The sequence below is a fragment of the Crassostrea angulata genome, chromosome 2 (assembly GCF_025612915.1).
Source record: "Crassostrea angulata isolate pt1a10 chromosome 2, ASM2561291v2, whole genome shotgun sequence".
NCBI classification, from domain to species: Eukaryota; Metazoa; Mollusca; class Bivalvia; order Ostreida; family Ostreidae; genus Magallana; species Magallana angulata.
The window spans coordinates 67911699-67928665 of NC_069112.1; the positions used below are offsets into that span (position 1 = coordinate 67911699).

Here is a 16967-nt window from a genome sequence, read left to right on the forward strand (position 1 = left end):
ATGACACAAGTGCTGAAATGCGACAAATACATGTACATGTAGGAGGTGATCAATTAATATATGAAAGAATTCGAGGAGCTCATATGGCACGATTAGATGGAGATACACCAGAAGATAGCCTGGAAGGCTTGTTTTGCATGGTGGAAGATTTTCATGAAAAAATGAATTTCTCACTTTTAGGCCAGTTCAGAATATACCGTCTGTTGCATTTTTGTAGAGGTTGATAAAAACTAGGCTATCTAAGAATTGTTCAATATAATACAATTCCTCCCCAATTAAAAAAAATAATTAACAAACAAAAAATAAATAAAAGTAAACTAGACTCTTGTTGCAAAAGCAACAAAAAGGTCTTCCGTTATGATGTACATGGTTTAATTTAACTGCAAGACATTGCTTCGCTTGCATAGAAAAACTAGTGGATATGATAATTATTATGAATTATATATCCAGACGTTACTTCCTTGTAAAACAACGAGAATGTAAAAGAAATCAATTTTTGAAGTAGTTTCTTTGACGACCGAAAGTAACGCCAAACTAAACAAAACATGTAACCATTTGTACAATCATCAGTCAATCTTTCCTCAAAGTTTGGTTGTTCACGTCTCTGCCAAATCTGAGATTTCTTTGAAGCTAAATTTTTTGTCTTGGGACCGGAAACGGACGAATAAGTGATAAATAAAAACAAAAGCTGGTATTCCTCGTACATTTGCTTAGCGTACAATGGAATCATTGAAATTTTAGATCAGGGAGTAGTCGACCAGAAGCCCAGTTCAAAGAATGAATACGTCGTAAATAGAATGTTATATAGTTTTTAATGTTACTTTGTTCTTTATGATATTTCTAAATCATATAAGATAGCTCTTCTTTTAACTTCGGAATTCAAAATCTGTTGGTGTTTCGTTGCCATCTTCAGTAAAATGACTGTACCCTTCTGTTAATTCATTGTACAGAGGCACTTTACTCTGCTTGACAGCAGTGTACCTACCCACTGACCAGCACTGCACCCCACTGTACGTTGTTCTGTTACCCACTGCATCTAGTATTTATATGATTTGTAAAAAATAACTGAAACTTCGATTCTTTTAAACTCCATAGTCGATACCAAAACCTGGATTTTTAAAATTTTGTTTTTGTGTTTTGCATTCCCGCTTTTTTCTTACAAGAGAACAAGAGTACTATTTTTGAGCGAATTCATTATTACCAACGCAGATTCAGAATTTTTTTATGTAAATTGAAGAAATTTGAATTACCCCCAACCCAACATTAAAGATCCGCGGATGTATTAAAAAATCAGGGTTCAATAAGCATTTATAATAGACTGCATTTTTAAAATGACAAATTAATAACGCTTGCTGCGTGGAGGGCATGTCTCTAGAAACTTTTTGTCCAGGCTATCTTTAATTTTTCATCATTCCTCACTCTCCAATAAGGATGGGACAGGAAGCCATTGTCCACCTCTTCATCACTGCTCATGTATTTGTGGGCCTCTGGGAGCTGCAGAAATGATGAACTTTGGTCTTCTTTTCCTTTGACCAACCAGACTTTTTTTCTATCATTACTTTTCTTCTTTTTAATTTCTGAAATAAGAAAAAAACGTATAATAAATTTCCTTTCAAAAAAGACTTAAAAGTATGTTTTGACAAAGTTAAAAAAAAAATTGTTTCCCCTGATGCAACTGACCCATTTTGAAAATAAAGGGGTAATTTTCTTTTTTAGTAAAGATGGCCTTATAGATATCCTTTCAAAACATAGGAATAATACATGTTATTATCATTCTTTGGCACTAATATGTATCTGTTCTCACTTCTTTCTTTCTTTCGTACGTCGCCTGTCTCTTTTTGTGAATTTCTGTTTTATTAGGGTTTTCCGTTTTTCAACGGAAAACCCTTCTGTTATTCTACTGTTTCTTATTATTATTTTTTTTTTTTTTCCCGCAAATTTTGTGCACGAGATTTCTCGAACATTTTTTGTCTGATTGCTATGAAACTTTCAGGGTATGTAGATGATATTAATATCTCTAGACGTTTTTTTCAAATTTTTAAAATTTACTTCCGGTTATGAGTTAATGCCCTTTAATTGAAAATTGGGGGGTCTTTTGTCCAGAGTTGATCTCGGGAACTACAGATGATAGATGCATGAAATTTGGCAAAATTGTCGGTAACATTTTATAATTTTGCTGGCATGAAAATTTTGGTAATTTCTTTGTTAGTTTTTGAGCTATTTGTCGCCAAAGTTTAAGATTTTTTCGGAGCTGAAATTTTGTTGCTTTTTGTATTATAACCTTTAAACTAAAAATATTTTGTTAATACATATAGAACAAAAGTTGTTTAGAATAACGAGAGCTTTCATTTAAAATTAAGAAAAAAGGGCTGGCCCCTATAATTAGGGGTCAGCAGCTCATACACGTATTTTTCTGATAGCAAAAATCGTTATCATTTTATGAAAAAAAATTAATTTAGTTATTGTTAATATATTAAATAATGTCATTTGGTATCAAATTAAACAAGTTCTGTCCTATATTTTTTTTCAAATTTCATAAAACAAATATGTGAGAATCGTACATGAACGAGTTAATATGTCTACATAGACACACAAGCGAACAAATGCCACATTAAGGCCCAGACATTTACTGCATTACGTTGTGTTGCGTCTTAGATAAATTGTTGTGATTCAATTTCATTTTTTTCATCTATATCATTTATGAATTCAATGAACACACATTATTTAAACGTTCTATGTGCAACTATTTGTCGGGGCGCCCCTGTTTGTGACCCCCGCGCGCGCGCGCCGAATGTAAACAGTAACGAACGGCATTGTAGAAAAGAGAGAGCCGTAATGCAGAAGAGAAGTTGTTGTATTCTTTCGGTGTACACATGCATTTTCAATTTGCTGTGAAACATATGAACATGCACAGGGAACAATACTACATATTTGTTTAAGGAGGATATTTTTCTCGTGTGAATCGTTTACGAGGAAATTCTGACAGCCACACTTCTGTCGACGATCAGCCGTTGATAAGCTACGAGTAATAAAGGAGAAAAGATGGACATTAAAGTGTGTGATTTATGTGGATGTTACTGAAGAAGGTGAGGCTTTTACTCCTTTTAAAGTTTCTTGTTAACTGGTTCAAATTTAGTATATAGTATAGATGTACATGTAAGTACGTGCACACTGTTAGATGTTTTTGTTATGGTGTGGGTGTTTGTTTACTAACGTGTAATTTTTACATGTTTCATGGTGTTTAGACTCGCTCGAGGTTCATGGGGGACTGGAAAGGGTAACTGAATTTATCTATTTAAAAAAATAACAGATTGTGAATTTTCAACTCAAAATTCAAAGCAGGGTCTAATTAGAAACATATCATATATTCTTGTGCAGAGGACTCCAAATGTAGTCATGAATACCCTGTAGACATAACTTCAAGTAAATAAAATTGTATACTTTTCAATTCAGAGTTAAAACATGACTTTAATATCTTTATGATGCCGATCATTGTATCATTAAAGAGGTATAGCAGACCAACGGGTACCCGGTACATGTACTTGTACATGTACGTTACAAGTTAGAACTATGCCTACCATTCTACCAGTTCACATAATTTTTCTTGTTTAGCAGTTATGATGTGTACTTAAATTGTCCTTGTTAATGTTTTAAATGTAATTTTTTATTCTCTTTTTTTAATCTGACTACTGGCAGTACTGGCGTGCGAGCAGTTCTCGCTGAGGACCATTTCTCGCTGGTGCACTGTTACATCATATTTTCGTATATAATTTTATGTGTTTATAAAATGATGTAACAATGCACTGGTGAGAAATGGTACTCGGCGAGAACTGATCGCACGCCAATATTGATTAATTACAGACAAAAACTGAAGGTTGCGAGTGTTATTTTTAATTGAACAACATTGTTTAAAATAATTCTTTATATATGTGACGATCAGACCGGTTTGAATACCAGTGCCAGATAGCTCAGTTGGTAGAGCACCTGACTAGAGATTCAGGGGGCCCAGGTTCAAATCCCTTCATTATTTCTCCCATCCTGTTACAATATTGGTGTTGTGACCAACCCCTGGAACTAACAGGTTAACTCGATCCTGCCAGGGATGATCTTTGAGGGTGAAGATCATTTAAGGGGGAGGAATGTGACGGTCAGACTGGTTTGAATACCGGTGCCAGATACATGTAGCTCAGTTGGTAGAGCACTTGACTAGAGATTCAGAGGGCCAGGTTCGAATCCCACTTTGTTCCGTCGTTATGTCTCCCATCTTTTACATATACATGTATATCAGATATATGACAGATGATTAAGGTCATCACATGTTTTGCAAGATGCAATAAGTGTTAAAAACCTTTACTTTACAACAGAATACATTTAAGTGAATATTTATGTTTCTTGTTATTATTTGGTGTGGTTTTCTTGACAGTGTCGCATAAACAATTTACCCGCTCCAAAAACACAAACTTTCTTTTTGTGGATTCAGCTTACCGCTGATTGGCTGCTGTTGCAGCAGACAAATAAGATATGCACGCACAAAACACAATGAACTTATCAGAGAATGAGTTGAGTTTATTTAAACTGTTGGAATTTGGGTATTTTTTTTAAAAATGTATGACAAAACATATACGGTATGTGGTACATACAGCTGTAGCTTTATGAAGAAAATTTTGGTTAGACCATATATACCTATCATGCAAGTAAATGATATTTACAAAAAACTTGCAATTTATGGCGCACGAAATATACGCTAGTTTTATAAAGATTGACATACAATAATCTATTAAAAATTCTTCATTAAGTTTACTCATACATGTTTTATGCTTATTACACGTAGTATTGTTTTTAAAACATGTAGTTTTATAAGAAAATAAACAAAAACCCTCGCTAAATTTATTTGCAAACAAAAAATACACAGTAGAATTGATAAAAAATGGTATACCAGAAGCTAATACCAGTACATGTACTTTGACGCTGTTCGGTGGGTAATATTCGTTTGTAATTTACGAATTGAAATATTGACTGTTGCACTACAAGTACGGATATAAACTCTCTCTCTCTCAAACTCTCTCTCTTTCTCAATTTGATAAGTGTTTATACCTATGAAAATTTTTTAATATTATATTATGACTTGATATGCAAATTTTTGATCTTGTACTGCCTAAATGTTATGTCATGTATTGGGATATGTCGGGTGTTGCTAAAACGCGGAACGGAAAACGGAACGGAGAGCGGAACGGAAGGGAAAACGGAAAATCTTATCTAATGTTATTTACCTCATAGATTTGTTAATCATGCTAAAACGATATACTTTATGTACCTTTTTTATTTTTTTGAAAGATTAGCAATATTAGATTATTTATTCAAGAATATTTATTTCCTCAAAACTAACAGTACATGCATTGACCACTATATTCTGTCCCAAAATATCCTCGATTCACTTTTTGCTGTATATTTATATATACCTCAGGGTTCAAGCGATTCTCTTTTAGAAGCATTAAATATTCTCATTATTCTTTCTTTAAAACGTCCTCTCTAGCTTATCAGCTGGTATAAATACACGGCTAAAAATAAAGAAGTCTACGGGGTTTTGCATTTCAACAGACCCGGATGATAGTGTTGAAAAATTGTGCAAGGTCTTCTGAGTGACTTCCAAATGGAGAAAAGATGTCAACATTTTCCATTATAAATCGTCCAAATGTGCTGCATGAATATTTTGGGATCGACAGACTATAGTCCCAATATATAATTGTAAAATCAAACCAGGCAACGTCTATAGCTCTCTATTCGGATCATATGTATATAGCTGTTGGAATAAACAACTGCTTAGTAATGCAAACGTTAACAAAATTGCATTGCTAAAAATACTTTCTTCACAAATTACTAGTTTCACAAATTACCGGGTATTTTAATGTTTACTGTAATTTAATTTTTAATGTCGTCAGTCCTACGGTTTTTTTTTCTTCCATCTCAATGATACTGTATCGTCTGTATGATAAAAGATCGTCTAGAACATCGAAAATTCAATTTTGATGTAAGTATATACATGTACATCATAGGCCTATTTGAAATAAGAAAATACTCAAAACACGCATAAAACGCTTTCACTAACTGCGTACGTTACGCTGATATGCCAGCAATACCATATAAGAAAAATAAGTAAAAAGTTATAGCTAATTTGCTCGTTTAATCATGTTAATGTTTCACAATTCGTATACATTGATGATTTGATTTTTCCGTTTCGTACTCAACTAAAGCCGAATGAATACAATGCTATAATTGATAGACATTCATATGAATATTAATAAGATAACAACATGTTGATAATCATTCATTAGATATAAATAAAAGATACAAAGTAAATCGTTTCTGGCCAGTCTATACCCTTTTTAGGCGATAAACGTGATGATATTTCCATTCCGTTCCGCTTTCCGTTCCGTTTTCCGTTCCGCGTTTTAGCAACACCCGGATATGTCATACTTATTACACTGCATGGTCAGTGTATTTTTTACAGAAATACTATGCATATGTTAATGTAAACACAGCTATTACTAGTACATGTATGTAAACACAGCTAATTATTTTTTTTATTTATTTCAGCTCAAAACAGACTCTTGTTACCACATGGCTTTTACTGGTACCTATTGATTCTTGTGGGTCAGCTCCTGAGATTAACCTGTCACCTCTATCCACATGCATATTCCTTGTGTTCTACAGACTATTTACTGGTAATTTAAATTAAATCCTATAATGCATGAACAATAATGGAACTTGAAGAAAGCATCATGCCATGTTGTGGTTTGTGTTTGATAAGAAATTATGAAAACAAAATTAAGGCTGTTTAAAGAAATTCATAATTGCTGTGAAAATTTGTTTTTCAATAAAAGTATACAATTATGTTTCCTTTATTTTTTATTTCATAAAGATATTTAGATGTGTTTACATAATTGAAACCCCCCCCCCCCCCTCTATTTAATTGTCTGCATTAAGATTACATGTAGGATATGTAAATGTACATTTGACTTTGAAATAACATCTGCTATGATAATTACTTTCGAAATGAACAAGAAACAACCTATTTCTACCTTTCTAAGGTATATATGCATAAAAAAGTAGAAAAACATGTCAAATTTGAACATTTTTCATTGAAATCAACTCTGTCTCCAGCTACCTGGGTGTGTTTGAATTTAATTCTAATTTAAGGCAGATGTCTAACTTGTAGGTTGTAACTTACTGTTTTAGCATGGTTAGAAGAAGACTAGAAATCAGAATAGATTAGATATTCACTAAATATGATTGTTAGCTTACTTTTTTCATGAAAACAAGAAAATTCACAAGCAGGACAGCTGTCTATTTGTTAATTAAAATGGTACAAATCATACAATAAACAAATAAAGATCACATTTTAGAATCATTGATGATTGTTTTCAAATATGTGTGAGAAATGACTCAAGGAAATTGCCACATGTTTCATAAAATTAGGTAAAACATTTCAAACCATGACTTTTTATGAAAATCAAAAGATTGGGGGGTGGGGGGTATACATGTAAGGGTATTTCTAAGTGATGTGAAGCTTTTATCATGATTATATCATGTAGGCATATGTTGTATTGAATAAGGTTTCTTTTTAAAGGTGGTTGAACAAAAGTTGACCTCTAAAAGGTCAGATAAAGATGTTTTACTATGGAGAGCCCTGTAAATCTGTGTTTACTAAGGCCAGCATTTTTTAAAATTTCGATTTACAAACCCGCCGACCCTATTTTTTAAAAATTCAAATAAAAATAAAAGGACCTGAACTAGCTATTTATTTTATTTTTTCCTCCGACCCGAAGTTTTCTTTCTGGTAAAAATAAAAATAAATGTTGATGCAATCACGTATGTGTAGTCTGAATTATTGTTGTTCATGCATTGATTTAATAAAAAGAAAAAGTTCTTTCCGATCAAGTCACAGGCACTAGAAGTCACAAAAAACCACCAAAGGGCCTACTCCTGTTTGCTTTCGTCCAACCCTACAATTTACGACCCTATTAAGTTTTGTGATCGGCAACTTAGCCAGAATTTCCTCAATAAAGAGAAGTTGAAGTCTTTTTCTATCACAATTCTGTAAATTAAAAAAAACACCTCATTGACAAGAAAATGATAAGTTACTTTTAAAAAAAAACATTTTTGCAAAATAAATTCTAGAATAATCATAATTTAACCGTTTGGAAATAGATCCTCTACATAACGGTTGTAAGTGGGTCATAGGGTTGGACTAATAACCCTAAACACACTGAACACAGGTCTTATGACTGAAGGAAAGAGAATAATTTTATTTGTCATTAAGGTTAAAGCTAACAAAACTAGAGGTACTGTGAGCAAGCTCACAATTGATACCCCCCGCTAAGAAAAAAATCGTAACGCGTGTATTTTTGCTATTATAGAAAATATTGGATGAATTTATTTCACTGTCCATTTTCTATAAATAACAACAACTTTATTTTTGAAAACTGTAAATTTTTAGCTTCTAATATTTCCATTAATACAAGACATGGCACAGACAGAATTAAGCTTTTTTGAAACAATGACCTTGAACTTTCTCAATTGACCTTGGGTCAAGGTCATGACACACCCTTTAATCATAAGCAATCTTTGTGTGAAGTAAGAACTTCCAATGTTTCCCCATAGAAAAGATATGGACCGGACACGAATTTTACACTTTTCTGCCAGTGACCTTGACCTTGCCCAAATGACCTTGGGTCAAGGTCATGACACACCCTTTAATCATAAGCAATCTTTGTGTGAAGTAAGAACTTCCAATGTTTCTCCATAAGAAAGATATGGACCAGACACGAAATTTGCACTTTTTCTGCCAGTGACCTTGACCTTGCCCGATTGACCTTGGGTCAAGGTCATGACACACCCTTAGGTCATAAGCAATCTTTGTGTGAAGTAAGAACTTCCAATGTTTCTCCATAAGAAAGATATGGACCGGACACGAATTTTGCACTTTTTCTGCCAGTGACCTTGACCTTGCCCGAATGACCTTGGGTCAAGGTCATGACACACCCTTAGGTCATAAGCAATCTTTGTGTGAAGTAAGAACTTCCAATGTTTCTCCATAAGAAAGATATGGACCGGACACGATTGCACAGACAGACGGACAGACAGACAGACGGACAGACGGACGGACGGACAAGGTGATTCCTATATACCCCCCCAAACTTTGTTTGCGGGGGGTATAATAACGAAACATTTCCTTTATTAAAGGTATAGTTACATAAATAAATAAAATTTTAAAAGTTATTTAGTCTTTTTTAAATAAAAAAACTTGTTTGATTTTTTACTGACATTTATGGACATGATTCTAATCCAATTTATTTTCAGTAACAATATTTTAAATTTTGAATTTGTGAATAGCATTGTTAATTTAATCAAATAAATTATTTCTCAAACTTCTTCCTATTTTTCTGCAAGGAAGAAGTGAAAACTCCCTTATTTTTTTTTTGGTCTTAATGTATATGTACAGTATGTACTTGTATTTATAAAAAAAAAAACCTTCGTTTTTATACATGCATGTACAATATATCAACACAAATTTTCAGTGCCCATGGATAAAATATGTTATGATAAGAACATCACCAACAACCAAAATTACTTAGATATTTTTAAAAAATGGCAGCTCCTAGACACATGTTCTTATTTTAAAAATAAAAAAAATATTGTTGAAAAATTGTTTTATTTTCATTTTTTTTCTTGACGGACAAATTTTTCAATTTTATTTTTATTTTTTTTCCCTCCTCCTCACCAAATAATTTGAAAAATATTTCGTAAATCTAAAAATAAAAAAATGCTGGCCTAAAGGAAATTGGAAATGGTGGGTTCACTTAAATGGCCATATTTTTATTAAACCTCAATGGAATTGGCAATATGTGGTATTCTTTTTCTCAGAATTGCATTAGCTTTCTTATTCTAAGACAAACCGTCTTTTCATAAAAATGTTAGTGTACTAAGTTAAAGATACAAGGAACAGTTTCGGATAAAGTACCGTCAATATTTTTGTAAAATTGAGAGTGACTGTACTTGAAGGTTTATCATTGTTGCGTAGATTCATGAAATGAATTTTAATGATTACCAATAGTTAGAGGGATGTCTCTTGTTGGAATTGGTAAGCAATATTAAGGCCTCTAATTTTAAGTACATGAGAAGCAGAAATAAATTGCGAAACTTGCGGCTATGACAGATATGTTGACTTTACAGTGAAATTGAAGGTTACAAACGGGAGGTTATATAACATGAAATGTAGGTGGATGGGATATTATATGCCTATTTAGTATTTACTGGGTATGAGGACAATAGCAAGTTTATTGTCCCCCAAGACAGCAAATATTTAATGAGGCAAAGCCAAGGGAAATAGTAGCTGTTGAATGGGACAATAAACTTGCTATTGTCCGAATAGTCAGTTAATTGGTATTTCATTATACAGAAGAAAACTTTATTTGTCAGCGATGCAGAATTTCTTGATGATAAACAAATTAGAGTTAAATCAAACTTTGTATTTAATGCAGCGATCTTATTAGGTCAGAGGTGTTCCGAGTTTAAGGTGATATGGGACACTTCCATGTTGTGACGTATTGTTTATCGAAATAAACAATAAAATAAAGTGTAATTATATAAGTACATGTAGTTTCTTCTCAAAAATGGTCACCTAACTCCTTAGCACAGTGGGTTAGAGGGTTTACTAGGAACCTGTAAGTCATGAGTTCGAATCCCGCTGGGGTTTTTACAATTTTTACCTTTTCAAATATTTTTAAAAGCTATTTTTTGGTTAAATATTGTAAAATTTGAAAATTCTAAACCGGTGAAAAGTTTTCAATTATATAGTACTTTAATCCACATTAATATCGACAGATGTCCTATACCACCTTAAAAAGGAGGGAAATCAAATTCTGCTAATGAATGGTTTTGATGACTATTCACCATGGGCAGATAGCATGGATACTATTTTAGATAAAAAGGCATGTTTATGCGGGCGCCTTCTAGTGATCAATTTGTCGGTCTGTCCATCCGAGATGGCTTGACAGGAGCATAGCTTCTCTCCCCTTGGCCCAATCTGGCTCATACCTCATCCACAGGGTTCCTTTGGTTGAAGGATGTGCAGTGACCTTGAACCATGTTTTTAGGTATAAGGTTAAGGTCATAGCAGAATTATATATATAAAATCCTTGTCTGGGGCATATCTTTTTTCCCTTTGGTCCAATCTGGCTAATACTCACAGAGTGTCTCTATGGTTAAACGATGTGCAGTGACCTTGCATGAAATTTCTAGGTAACGGGTGAAGATCATATCGGATCATGCAAAAATCCTTTTTTGAGAGCATATATAATTTCTACTAACCCCTATTTGGCTCAGACTTCACATAAGCAGAGCTTTTGAGTAAAGGGTGAAAGGGTGTGTAGTGACCTTGAACCTATTTTCAGTGAAAAGAAACTGTGAAGGTCATATCAGAATTATATTTTTAAAAATCCTTGTCCGGAGTATATCTTCTCTCCCTTTGCTCCATTCAGCCTCATACTTTACCCACATGATGCCTTTGATCAAAATATATGCAATGACCTCGAATGATATTTGTAGATGAAGAGTCAAGGTCATATCAGATCACACAAAAATCCATATTTTAAGAGCATAGATATACTCTCCTTTTAGCCCCTATTTGGCTAATATTTTACCTTTACAGAGTTTATTGGTTAATGGCGTGCAGTGACCTTGAACCAAGTCTGTCAATGTGAAGGTCATAGCAGATCTTTTTAAAATTAGTTTTAAATAGTAGATTATTTTCCAAATATGCTTAATCTTGGTCAGATTGAACAAAAATGCATGTATGTTAAATTGAATTAAAAGTTCTATGCCAGCTGGAAAAATTTCAAGTTATAGGTCAAGGTCAAAGCAGAATTCTCTGAAATAACATAAGCGGGGCCCTTTGAAATGTTCACCATTTCAATGTTGTCTGGTTCATAGTAATTTTACATATAAAATATTCACAGAAGTACAGTAAAGTAAACTTAACATCGATAAGTTTCTGACAATTAATGACGCAACGAGCACACAGTACGAAAGGTCAACCTTTTGAAAAGCAGTGAAGAGGAAAAGTTGTTCAGAATTATGTTTTAAACAAAATTGATTTTTTACATAAATTTTAATTTTGCATTCTGGGTTAAGAAAAAAGATGTTAGTTCAAGGTAAAGTAAACTTGTACCTAAAATTTGTTAAGTCGTACTTAAACACATTGGTTTTTTTTGTTAAGTCGTTCTTGAAATGGTTAAGGGTTTTTGGTTAAGTCGTACTTAAAAACATTCGGATCATGTTAAGTTGTACCAAGAATCATTCGATTTTTTTTTTTATCTTTTTGTACTTAGGTTTCTTTGTTACTAGATTAAGAACTCTGCTTCTTAGACGTACTTCTAGCGTTGCTTTCGACATTAGCGGAAAACCCACTCGTTGCTTTGCAACGAGCTTTGCTCTAGTTCTTCTTCTGCCTGTTTGCTGCCTCTTTTTGGGAAGTGGAGTATCGTTTAATGGCAGCTAAAAATATCAAATTAAAATATAGTGAAGATTATAAATTAAAATTATTGTTGCAGGCTTCACCACTGTGTTAAATTCCTTACATGAATAATAAGAATACACCTTATTACTTCCTAAAGAATTCTTCCATCACTTAAGGATTTGTAAACATTAAATTAGAAATATAATTCATTTCACTATATGATATGACATATGAAAGGAATGAAGCTGTATACATAAAATCTTTAAAAAGTTTATTTGAAATTTTTTTTAACATTTATCACTTCAATTTTCTCCTCAGGAGCTATGCCCTGAACACTTTTTTTGATAAAGTCTGTCAACTCCAAATTCTCTTCATCCATGAATCTACAAACATTAAAATCTATTAATTAAAAATGCTATGCACAAGTTGATTAATTATTGTTTTGGTTTATACCAATTTATCATAGGCGTGTCGGATCGGGGGTTGGGGTCGGGGGGTTTCCTAAATTTACATTAAAAAGATTGAAATATTAATATAGTGATATTGAAAATGGAGTCATAGGTATACATGTACTACGGATTAGGATTAGGAATTTCATGATTTGGTGGAAAAAATTTCAGTAGGTACTTTTATCCCCCCCCCCCCCCCATTAGGATTTCTTCTTTTTTAAAAGGCTTGTCAAGATTTCGATGATTTGGCTAGCACCCCCCCCCCCCCTTTCAATTTGCTTCGGACGCCTCTGTTTATCTTGCATGCAGTTCAATTAAAGTTTATGTTAATGAACATAAATCTGCAAAGTAATGTATGTACTTTATACGAGTTCAAAAATTTCTTCAAACAGACAAAATAAATGTTTGGGTACCTTTTGCTGCAGTTCCAGCTGAGATTGTTGCTCTGTTGACCATTTAAAAATGCGTCCTTCACGGCACTTTGGAAAGAAAATACCAGTAATTAATTAAGATGGTAAATAAATTAAAAAAAAATTGAAAATAATGATAGTAATTGAAATGTTACGAACATATTCCTTTATATACATGTACGTGTGTGAAGAGGATAAACATAAATTTACTTTTAAAGGTATTCTAAACCATTATAAGCTATCAACTGCAGCATACACCATTATTTTTGCTTCAACAATATCCCGAGTAAAGCATATTAACTTACTCTTATTCTGTTCGGAACTTGAATAGGTTCATTGGTTTCCAGTTTTCTTTTTTCCATTTCTCCTTTAATTTCTTTCACATCTTTCTTGACAGTATTCAGCTGTTGAATTATCTCATTCTGATTTGCCAATATTTGTTGAATTTGTGTTTTCAACACACTTCCACTTCCTGTAGTAAAAAATTGTTAAAAATAAATATCAAATATTCCATATAAAGAGTAACTATATTCATTACGTATGACTATGTACAGTTGAATTAGTGATTTTACCATTAATGGGAGTTCTTACAGCTGACACATTTGCTGGCTGATTCCTTGAAAATATTCCTGGTGTCTTAACAACAAAATTAAAAATAAACTTTTAAGTTTAATGATTTTGAAATAAAACAAATAAACCAATACATTATTCATGGACGTATATCTATAAGTTAATATACTTTAGTAGAAGCAGAAATATTCGTTGAGGATTTAAATTTCGTTATTTTTGTTGGCAGTAATATTCAACAAAATTATATTCATGACGAATTTTAACCCAAGTATTTTTAATAAATACAGAGTTGATATGCAATACATTTTAGGGATTACAATATGACAAAATTAATTGCCAACAAAATTGTTTTTGGTTGAAAAACAATGAAATTTAAACCCAACAAAAATATGTGCATCTTCAGTAAGTCATTGATTCAAGGGCAAGAAAAGAGTTCTTACTTTATTCTTTTCCTTTGATGCTACGTGTTTGCCATCTACCAATAATTAAAAACAGTCATTAACTATTTGAAGTTTACTTTTAAAATATGGAGTGCCCTCTGAAAATAAATACGACTGTATTCCATCATTTTTTACCAATTTTGTAAGTCTGTGCACACATAATTATCTCGTTTGTTTTACAAGGCGCACCAATTTATTTTGGTTTCAGTTGTATTTCGATCAAGATGTGTTTTTCTACAGATAGTTTTCTACACATGGAACTGTAGCAGGATAGTGTACTATATCTCATTAATGAAGAAAATAGCTTGAAAGAATTTATTTGGGAATGGAATTATGACAAAACCAAGTGATATTTACAAAATCAATAAAGATAAGAGGAGAAATGACAGTAATCAGTTATTTTGCAATATGATGGGTTTAAGTCACACCCCTGACTGTTGAAAAAAGTGAAGAATCTACACACCTAAGGATGTTTTCAAAGCAGAAATGGTAACAATTGGCCTTGTAATTTTCAGGAATTCATTCAGAAATGTAAAATTGTTAAATACAGAATGAGTCGATCAGGTGACCAACTCTCACACCCATTTTTGGTACTGGGGCCTGGGCCTATGGATTGATAGAAATTGGGAAATTTTTTTCCTAGCTTAATGTACAGTCCCCAGAACAAAAACTAGGGTATATTGATAGGACTTTTTGAAGGTTATTTTTTTTTATATTATTTTCAAAACTGGGACCATGTGTGTATAATAATGAAAAAGAAAAAAAGTTATTTCACAGTGTGTTATACAAGTTTGTTACTAAAGATGTGAAATTGCCCAAAAGGTTTTTGTGTAATTACTATAATGTAGCTATATGTTAAATGGCAAAGAAAATAATGAAACATTTTTTTAAGAATTAAAGAAAAAAAGTTATCTTATTTGTATTAATGTAAAATTTAATCTATATTTGTATTTATACCTTTTATAGATAAATTTTTCTTGATTGTGTGAGTCTAATGACAATATTTATAAAATCAGTCTCTGTACTTCTGTGTGTTTGGGGTATTAGTCTAACCCTTCGACCCACTTAAACCGTTTTGTGTAGAGGATCTGTTCAGACAAACATTTTTATAATAATTTTAACATTTATTGCAGAATTATAAACTATTAACAGCTTATCAACAAACTTTAATATCTGGATTTTAAGTTATAAACATCGTTTTTAAAATTACACCGGCCATCTCTGAGGAAATTCTGGCCAAGTTACCGATCACAAGAAACAGTTTACAACGCGGTAGTGTTGCACATCTTCACAGTGTTTTTATGACTACTGAATATACAAGTTATATATTTATAATTAGTTTCTTTTAAGCTTTCTTTTAAGTTACATTATTAATATTAGGCAAACTCAAATTGGGAAAAACATACTCAATATTGGGAAAAAAGATGCCTTTTTGACGTTGGGAATGGGGCTGAATATTGGCCCCAATTATAGAAGATCGAGAGGCCTGAACTAAAGTGTTGAAAAATTAAAAACCTGTACAATTATTAAGTGATTAAGTATTAAACATGTTAAAAACAAGTCCTTTCAAAATTATGAAATAAATATTCACTTACTCACAGAGACCATTCTTTTGATAGGAGACTGAAGAATGTCTACAACAGTTATCTCTGTTAGAGACATGTAACTGTTGATGATTTCCTGATCCAAATTGAATGATGATATCTGGAATACCTGAAATGCACACGTTCAGCGAGATTTAAATATTTACATGGAACCCCTTACAGAAAAGAATGCCATTGAAATTCCATTGAAAGTGCAGTCTTTTTCAGAGCATTGAAACACCATTGATTTTCCAGTTTTATTTCTCTGCATAAACTGGCACTATTCAATGTCTACCAAGAAAATCCAGTTTTTTTCCAGTTTCCAGTTAAAACTCAGTTAAAACACAGTGAAAGTCCATTGAACACCATTGAAAATGAATACTTATGCAAATTAGTTTGTACCAGTTTAATGATGTCATATTTTAATGAAAATCAATGGAAAAGTAATGTTACAGGAAATCCATTGAAAAACCATTGAATACTCATTGTTTTTCAAATTTATTTACAGAATATACTAAAACATATATATATATATATATATATATATATATTATATATATATATATATATATATATATATATATATATATATATATATATATATATATATATATATAGATTTTTATACAACATATTGATGATGCATTAAACAAAATAACTATGCATGCATGTCAAACATGCAAGTTCTGGGTCTTATCATCCCTTCAATCATATGGGGAAAAAGACTTCAATTAAATAAGTAAATAAATAAATCAAGTAAATTATATCTTTGTCAAGTTTTGTCATCCCGATCAAATGAAAATATTAAAAGAAACTAAATCTTTTTATGAACACTTGTATAAGAAAAGAGAAATTATAAATGAAGAAAGTTTCCATGAAAAGTTAAATAAAATTAAGTGTCCTAAACTTAATAGAGAAGAGTCAAATACCCTTGAAGGTCTTGTGTATTAGAAAACGGTAGACCGCTCGCTAGTCCAGCTAGCTGCGACCTATTTCCT

General features: G+C 32.2%; 1 long non-coding RNA gene and 1 pseudogene across 1 annotated transcript; both read right to left on the reverse strand.

Annotated features, from left to right (window-relative positions):
- Positions 1 to 1339: 1339 nt before the first annotated feature.
- LOC128174769 (uncharacterized) lies at positions 1340 to 13738 on the reverse strand (annotated as a pseudogene).
- Positions 7691 to 8330, reverse strand: LOC128173609 (uncharacterized). Its single transcript, XR_008242530.1, has 2 exons — positions 8196 to 8330; positions 7691 to 8095 (listed from the first exon to the last, which is right to left on the reverse strand). It is a non-coding gene; the product is annotated as an uncharacterized LOC128173609 (long non-coding RNA).
- Positions 13739 to 16967: the final 3229 nt, after the last annotated feature.